At 44.4% G+C, this 8,042-nt stretch overlaps 1 protein-coding gene across 2 annotated transcripts in view; it reads right to left on the reverse strand.

Annotated features, from left to right (window-relative positions):
* Positions 1-4,463, reverse strand: part of GALNT13 (polypeptide N-acetylgalactosaminyltransferase 13) — a 566,099-nt gene extending 561,636 nt beyond the window's left edge. For both annotated transcript variants that reach the window (XM_025854761.2, XM_073884009.1), the window contains exon 1: positions 4,069-4,463. The gene's annotated coding sequence lies outside the window, so the exon portion shown is untranslated. The remainder of the gene's footprint in view (positions 1-4,068) is intronic.
* Positions 4,464-8,042: the final 3,579 nt, after the last annotated feature.

Here is an 8,042-nt window from a genome sequence, read left to right on the forward strand (position 1 = left end):
ATAGAGATTACTTAAAAATAAAACCTTAAAAAAAGTCTAATCTGTTAAAATGACAAATGGTTTATTAGAGCAGATAGTACCAGATCTTTAAATGTGATTTATGTGTTTGAACATATACTTAGTATGTATGTGTGTGGGGGGGTATATTAAGAAAGGCCATCAAATAGATAGTCAGAGTCAATATGAGACTTGATTTGATGTTTCATATGTGTTTATTCAGATGACCAGAACAAAAGGAAGGATTGAGAATTAAAACCCAGTTAAAATTCTTTGAATAATTAGCATATGGTCACTCAGACTTCAAACTAGTGATCCTGCAGGCCTCATTAGATTTAAGATGTGTACATGTTCCTACTACTGATGGCAATGCAAACCCAAGAAGGTGATATATTAAAAGTCACAGTCAAGAATTTCTTGTTTATGGGCGCCTGGGTGGCTCAGTCCTTAAGCATCTGCCTTCGGCTCAGGTCATAATCTCAGAGTCCTGGGATCGAGCCCCGCATCGGGATCCCCGCTCCGCGGGAAGCCTGTCTCTCCCTCTCCCACTCCCTCTGCATGTGTTCCCTGTCTCACTGTATCTCTGTCAAATAAATAAATAAAATCTTTTAAAAAAAGCTTTAAAAAAAAAGAATTTCTTGTTTATTGCAAGAGGTGCCACTTGAGATTGTGATATCTAACAACACCAATAAAGAACAAAACTAGAGACTATTCATTTTCATAAAGCACAATGAACATTTATCAAAGACATGTAGTACTGTTACTTATTTCACCTAATGGACTTTATTCATACTTTATTCTCAATCATATTCCTTACTTTTACTTGGTGTTATTCAGAAACACCAATATCCTCTTCATTTGTCCAACCAGAAAGAATAAAAATACCCATGTATTGCTTTCTCTCACCCTCTCCCTAAAATGCCAAGTTTAAAGAGCTGCACAATCTCTATTCCATGGAAATGTTCCTGTTAGAACTACCACTTCTAAAAAAGAAAGGAAAGGATAAAAGAACTACCACTTCTAAAAATCAAGTAAGCAAAATGGAAACATTGTATTTCATTCTGACAAAACTGTTCAACGTGAAATTAATGCACATAAAGTTAAAAAGTTAAATATGCCTCAATTATTATCAGTAAGAAATCAGAACACATCTCAACCAGTATCAGAATTTTCACCTTCACTGTATCTTTGCTATTTTTAAATATAAAACATAGGGTACAATGTCAGGTGATCTATAAGTAATATTTTTAAAGCAAAATTGCCTTGAACATGCTCCTGTACAATACTCATGGTAAATCCCCAACTGCTTTAAGAAGAGACTACCCTATCATCAAAAAAGCAATACTGAAAAAAAAGACCCCCAAAACAAAAACAAACAAAAATAAAACAAAACAAAAAAACCAATACTGCAGCCTATGAATTCCTACTAGTACCTTGTGTCAGGAGGACTACATTTCCAGATACTTTGGCAAATTCTCATATGCATGTAGTACCACACTTCTCATATATATTTGAAGCAGTAAGAAAGCCTATAAATTAATTAAGGCAAGTGATTCAGTTTGCAGATCAATTTATAGCCCCCAAATATTTCAAGCTGACAGATCTGCTCTTTATATTAAAAGAGAGAGCTTTTTGCTTGTGAAAGACCACAGGAAAGTATTCTCTAATAAATGATGTCATGTTCCAGTTTACTTTCAGGTAGGAAGATTAAGAAATGACAGCCATCTGAGGCTTTAAAATCATTTCTTCAATTCTGCAGTGACTTGTTAAAGAGCAAGTTAAAGACTTGCAGAGAGGGGCAAATTCAAGCAGTGAATGAACCAAAAAGGGACAGGAGAGTCAGGTTTCAACATCCCTACTACTAGTCCTCAATTCCCATTCATAAAAGACTAAATGAAACAGGAAAAAAAAAAAAAAAGGGAGGCAGAATTCAACTTCTTTTCGTAGGCTCATTAGCATAGCTGGATGACTTCAAAGCCCATAATTAGCTGAATGCTAATCACTCAGCTAACAAGTTTTTATTAAGTATTTACTAGTTTTCCCACACTGTGCTAGGGTCTGCATATCTGAAGCAGCATCCGGTCCCACTAGGCACTCTGGAATCCAGAATTAATCTACCCCAGCAGCACTGTACCTCTTTTGCAAAAGCTTTCTTTTCTTCCTCCCCAAACCTGATCTCAGACACAGTGCTTCTACTTAAGCAAGCAGCTTAAGCCCTGGAATGGGATGAGCATCACACAGAGAATTAAAAGCATTTATTTAAATAAGCAGGAGCAGCCGGAGAAAATTCTCAGTGGAGTTGAAGGTGGTCAGGGGCATAAGGAATCCTGGCTTGTGGCAAACAGTGCAGAGAAATGCACATTTCTCCTGTTCAAAGCCTGCCTTAGGCTATGAAGAATCTCCAAATCTATCCATCTGTGAAGTCACTCAAACAGGGTTTCAATATTAAGTTTCTAGTTCTGCAGGAGAGGAGGAGTTTATAGAGATGGGGGAAAGGAAAAATTAGTAATGCAATGCAAAAGTCAAGATGAGGAAAAGGAGAGGATGGGTGAAGGCAAGGAAAATGATCTGAGAAAGTGAAAGGTCCAAAATAATGTCACCAAATAGGTTGACCTTACTTTTCACTATTCTGAAACAAGCTGGTTTCTTTAACACTAGAGGGCATGAACACAAGGAATAGCGCGCGCACACACATGCACGCGCGCACACACACACGGGGACGGTAGGGAAGCAACCCTGAGCAAAGGCAGCCTTCATATAAAACTAAAGATCTGAGGGTCCAAAGAAAACCCGAAATTTCAGGGGTCTAGGGCATCCAAGTGTCTTTCCCCTGCAAATAAAATCTCTACGCTCTGTTCCTGGGAACAGTGACCACGACCTCTCGCAAGGAAACCGCTCAAGGATTGAGTTATGGCAGTTTAAAGCAAATAGTCTCCAATGCTCCTCTCCTCCGCTAGCAACACCTTTGCCTCACGAAAGCTCCCACCCTTTCGAGGTTAGTTTTCCCTGGACCCAAAAGCTCCATCCATCTCTCCCCTGGGGCTACCTGTAAAAGCTGGAGATGTAGACTCTCTACCAGGAAATTCAACTGATCGTAGTCAAATAACGGAGAGAGGGAAGGGGCGCCCGCAGCTTTTGCTGCCAGCAGCCTCAGTGCGCAAAGGTTCGAGGCCGCGCAGAGCCGGGAGACTGGCCCTTGCGCCCCTCATTCAGCCCCTCGACTCCAGGAGAGCCCACACAAGGGCATCCCCCGCACACTCTCTGGCTCTGAGCAGGGAGATCTCTGTACCTGGAGATGCCCAGAAGGTGGGCCGGGGCGTGCTCCACTGGCCAAAGCGCCTGGGGATCTGGAGGACAGGAGAGGCGAGAAAGGGAGACAGAGATAGGCAGCTAGAGGCAGACAGAAAATACGGCAAGAAGGAGAGACAAGCGTTAAGAGAGTAACAGGAAGAGACATCCCAAGAAAGACAAGGAAGAAAAGGAGGGGAAAGAAACAGACCTGGAAGGCGCAGGGGAAGCCAGAGTCAGAGAGAAAGTCAGAGAAAGAAACTGAGTCAGAGACAGAGACGCACGGAGAGAATGAGAGGCCGAGGGGCACTGGGAGAGAAAGAAAGGAAGGCAATCGTCGAAGAAGACACCCAAGCTCCAGAGCGTCCGCGGTGTCAAGCCGAGAAGCGTACGCGCACAGCAAGCGCCAGCCGCCCGCAGCTGGTGGGAGAAAGTTGCCCCGCCGCCGAGCGCCACCAAGGCGCAGAGGGTGGCCAGTGCCCCGGAGCTCAGCCGAGTAGCGGAAAAAGCAAGGTTAGAGGGCGGGCGGCGGCAGAAAGTTCCGCGCCTCGCGATCCTCCCTCCGCACCTGCAGCACCAGGCGAACGCGCTGAAAGCGCCCAGGGGGCCGTCTCGCCGGGTCCGCAGGCGCCCCGGCCCGCCGTCCGGCCCCGGGAGCTCGACTCCGCGCCCTACACTCGCGGCAGGACTTTGCGGCACCCACCCGGGCACCCTGGCCACCCGGAGAGGACTCGCCCCAGACAATTACGAGAAAGAGGAGGGGAGCAAGAAAGAGACGGAGACCTGCTATCGTGGCCAAGGATCCCGCGAAGAGGGAACGGCAGTCCACACACGGGATTCAGCTTCCGACCAGCCCAGCAGGCGCCGGTCGGCCGCGCCGAGAGTGCCGGGTGCGCCGAGCCCGCGCTCACCTGGAACCCGCGCCGGCCCGCGAACGCCGCGCGCAGCCCCGGCTCCCGCCCGCGCTTCTCTCTTCACACTTCCCCCCGAGCGGAGCAAGCTGGCTCCGGCCTGGGCCAGCCCCGGAAAGGCGCCCTCATAGCGCAGCGGCGGGCTAGAGGGCTCCACGAGCGCCGCGAGAGCGGGCGCCGAGGCCGAGGAGGCGCAGGAGACCGAACGAGGGCTCCTAGCACATTGTCACCTCGGCAGAGCCGGCTATGCCGCCGCCGCTGCCGCCTGGTCACTTCGCCCCCGGCCCCCGCCCCCCTCCCACCCCAACCCTCTCCCTCCCAGCCCCTCCTCCTCGCACGGTCCCTCCCCCTCCCGTAGCCCCAGCCTAGAGGCCTCTCACTGGGCTAGTATCATTTACGTAACCAGCACCCCCAGCCCTCCTCCTCCCCGCTCCCGCTCCTCCCCGGGCTGGGGCGGTGTGCACCGAGCGCGCTCCAGCTGCTCCTAGAGCTGCCGCTCCAGCGATGTGCACAAGTCCCGCGATACTTGGCAGGCACGGCCCCCAAGAGCAACTGTGGGGTCGGCTCCTCTACCCTACAGAGCGGTTCGTGACCCCTGGCCGTCCAGGTTTCCCATGGTGCAAAAGCCGGCTTGCATCCACAGTGTTAGTCCGGTGCACCAGCGAGCCTCTTATAGGGATGCTGGAGGGTCGGGGACTGCCCTCGGGGAAAAGCTGGGGCAACCCCACCCCCGTCGTAGTCTCTTCAGTGGAGAAATGATGCAGGGACTTAAGGTTTCAGAACCTTGAAGCAGAAAGGACAGACAAGAGTTTGGCCCCTTGTCCATTACAGTTCTTACACCCTGACAGGATCCTAGTGTTCTGGATGGCGACAGCTGCTGCCAGCTTACACACTGTAAGAGAACTGGGAATGCAAAACGCTTCCTTGTGCTCTTAAATTTTTTAGGGAGAAGAAAAGACAAAAAGTGGGGCTTTGAATTCCTTTCTCAGTCAACAAGGTATGGTCTTTCACACACACACACACACACACACACACACACACACACACGCACCCACCCTGAAGTGCCTGAATGCTTGCATTTCAAAGTAAAGTTAATGTGAAGTCATTTCTAAGTTAATGTATGGTGTAGCAGAAAGTCTCTGGTACTAAATGAATTAAACTGTATGTAAGGATCTTAGAACAATGCCTGGCACAAGACACAGACTTAAGACTCAGATATTATTACCATCTGAAGACTTGGGACCTATCCCCCACTGCCACGTGGGAAGTACTCTTCTAGGAAATTGGGATTACTGAGTTCAAATCCCTGCTTTGCCATTTATTCACTGTTGCCTTTCTTTGGTCTCAGTTTTACTTGTGAGAGTAAAATTGGGGTCATTTTTTTCCTCTCCCAGGGTCATTTCACCTGTCTTAGCTCCCTTTTCTAAGTTTATTTGGCAAAACTGGGGGAAGATATAGTAGCTACTTCAAAAATATGAAGAGCCATGTTGTACACACATATTATTTTTATCTAGAATGTCAATGACATTCTTGGCTATACTCAAAAGGAAATTTCTGGAACTGTTATCTTTATATCTTTCATGAATCAATTATCTAAATTGGTATGATAACTATGCTTAATATCTTCTCTTACATTGTCCATCCTGCCACCCCTTCCAACTCTCAGTAATGGAGCATCTATCAGAGGTATTCTGTGTATGTGTGAGGACACAGGATGCCACTCATAATACTAGGGACACTCTGGAATTTCTCTCTATTGCTCCCTTATGTGAGTTCCAGTTCTACCATCAGGCTACCCACCTCTGCATGGCAAATGCTATGGGCCAGCAAATAAAAGATTGGGGTCCTAATGCTGACATAGCCACTTACCAGACATATGGCCTTTGAAGCCATATAATCCCCAATCCTTACATTCATCATCTCTTAAAAAAGTAGCGATGCTATTTTGCAAGTTTTGTGCTAATATTTAACTAAATCAAGAGTCATAATTCTAGTGGGTAAAGAGTGTATGTTGAATAAGGTATTTCTGTAGTCCCAAATTATCTCCCTGGGTATTCTTTTTTTTTTTTAAGATTTTATTTGTTTGTTTGATGGGGGGCAGGGAGAGAGAGAGAGCATGCACCAGTGAAGGGGCAGAGGGAATCTCCAGCAGACTCTGCGCCGAGCACAGAGCCCGATGCAGGGCTTGATCTCAGGACCCTGAGATCATAACCCGAGCAGAAACCAAGAGTCCAATGCTTAACCACGTGAACTACCCAGGTGCCCCTCTCCCTGGAAATTCTTAGCTTTTGCTTTATAAAAAACCATTCCCAAACTTTACAGCATAAAATAATAAAACATCTATAATTTCTCAAGGTTCTATGGGTTGCCTGGGTAATTATCTCCTCTGGATGGCTTAGTTTGGGCTGAATAGTCTAGGATGGCCTCACTTGTCTGCTGGTTGTCAAGTTGATTGGGGCAGGGCTCGGCTGGAATCTTTGTTCAACCTGCTGTCACCCTTCAGTAGGTTAGCCATGTTTTCTTGAGTAATGGTACTTTCAGGGTTCCAAAAAGCAATAATGGAGTACAGGCTCCAAGGTAGAACACTTCTCAAGATTATGCTAACACAAATTTGTCAATGTCCCATTAGCCCAAGAAGATTACATGGACAAGCCCAGATTCAAATGATGGAGTAATATATTCCATGCCTTGATGGGAAAAACTGCAAAGTCATATGGAAAAGAAGAATGCATACACAAATGGGAAGCACTTGAAGCCATTTTTGTAATCTGCCATAGATTCTTAATTACCGGGCAATAAAAAAATAAATCCAGACATTATCTTAACCAAGTGATCAAGGTTAAAATCAATAATGGTTCCAGGTGACATCATGATCCTCATGATGTGATGCATGAAAAAGTACACAATGTAATTTGTCTAGTATAAGACCAAAAAAAGCCTGATTGTAACCATAAAAAAAAGCAAAAGACAAATCCAAATTGAGGAAAACACCATAAAATATCTTGTCTGTACTTTTCAAAAATATCATTCTGATGAAAGTTAAAGAAAGGCTAGAGAACTATTCCAGACTACAGGAGATTAAAGAGACATGACTCCTAAATGCAATGTGTAATCCAGAATTAGTTACTGGACTGGAAAAAAAATACATTATTGGGACAATTGGGAAAATATGAATGAAGTCCATGATATCTAATCTATAGACCTTTTATTTATGTTAAATTACAATTAATTTTACATCAATATTAAATGTCCTAATTTTTATAATTTTACTATAGTTACTGTAATAAAATATTTTGGGGTAATAAGGGCATAGTGGCTGTATTTGATTCACAATCATTCAGAAATACCTACAGAGAAAATGATGAAGGATACATGATCAAATTTTAACAGTTGGTAAATTTGCATGAGGAGTACCAGGGAATTTTTTTGTAGTAATTTTGCAACATTTTGAAAGTTTGACTTTATTTTATTTAAAAAATGAGAGGAGAAACAATCTTTGCTTATCTTACAAGAAGAATAAATGCAATAATTTATGTGACTGAGTGTTGAAAGTAAAAAAAATTTATATTGCACTTTTTTCAAATAGAAAGCTAGGAATTTATCTTTAATCAGTGAAGACTCATTGAAAGTATTTGTTTAGATAAATGGGATGACCAACATTTTACAAGTAATCGTCTCTAAAGCATAAAGTGATTTAGACGGAGAATATACTAAACACAGAAATTCAGCAGGTACACTTGACCAACCTGTGATTAACCAAGGTCCAAAAGGAAAACAAAGGGTGATGTTATCTAGAGAGATAGAAAAGAAAGAAAGAAAGAAAGAAAGAAAGAAAGAAAGAAAGAA

The sequence above is a fragment of the Callorhinus ursinus genome, unplaced genomic scaffold, assembly GCF_003265705.2.
Source record: "Callorhinus ursinus isolate GAN/ISIS: 27379988/994484 unplaced genomic scaffold, GSC_fseal_2.0 scaffold2, whole genome shotgun sequence".
Taxonomy (NCBI): Eukaryota; Metazoa; Chordata; class Mammalia; order Carnivora; family Otariidae; genus Callorhinus; species Callorhinus ursinus.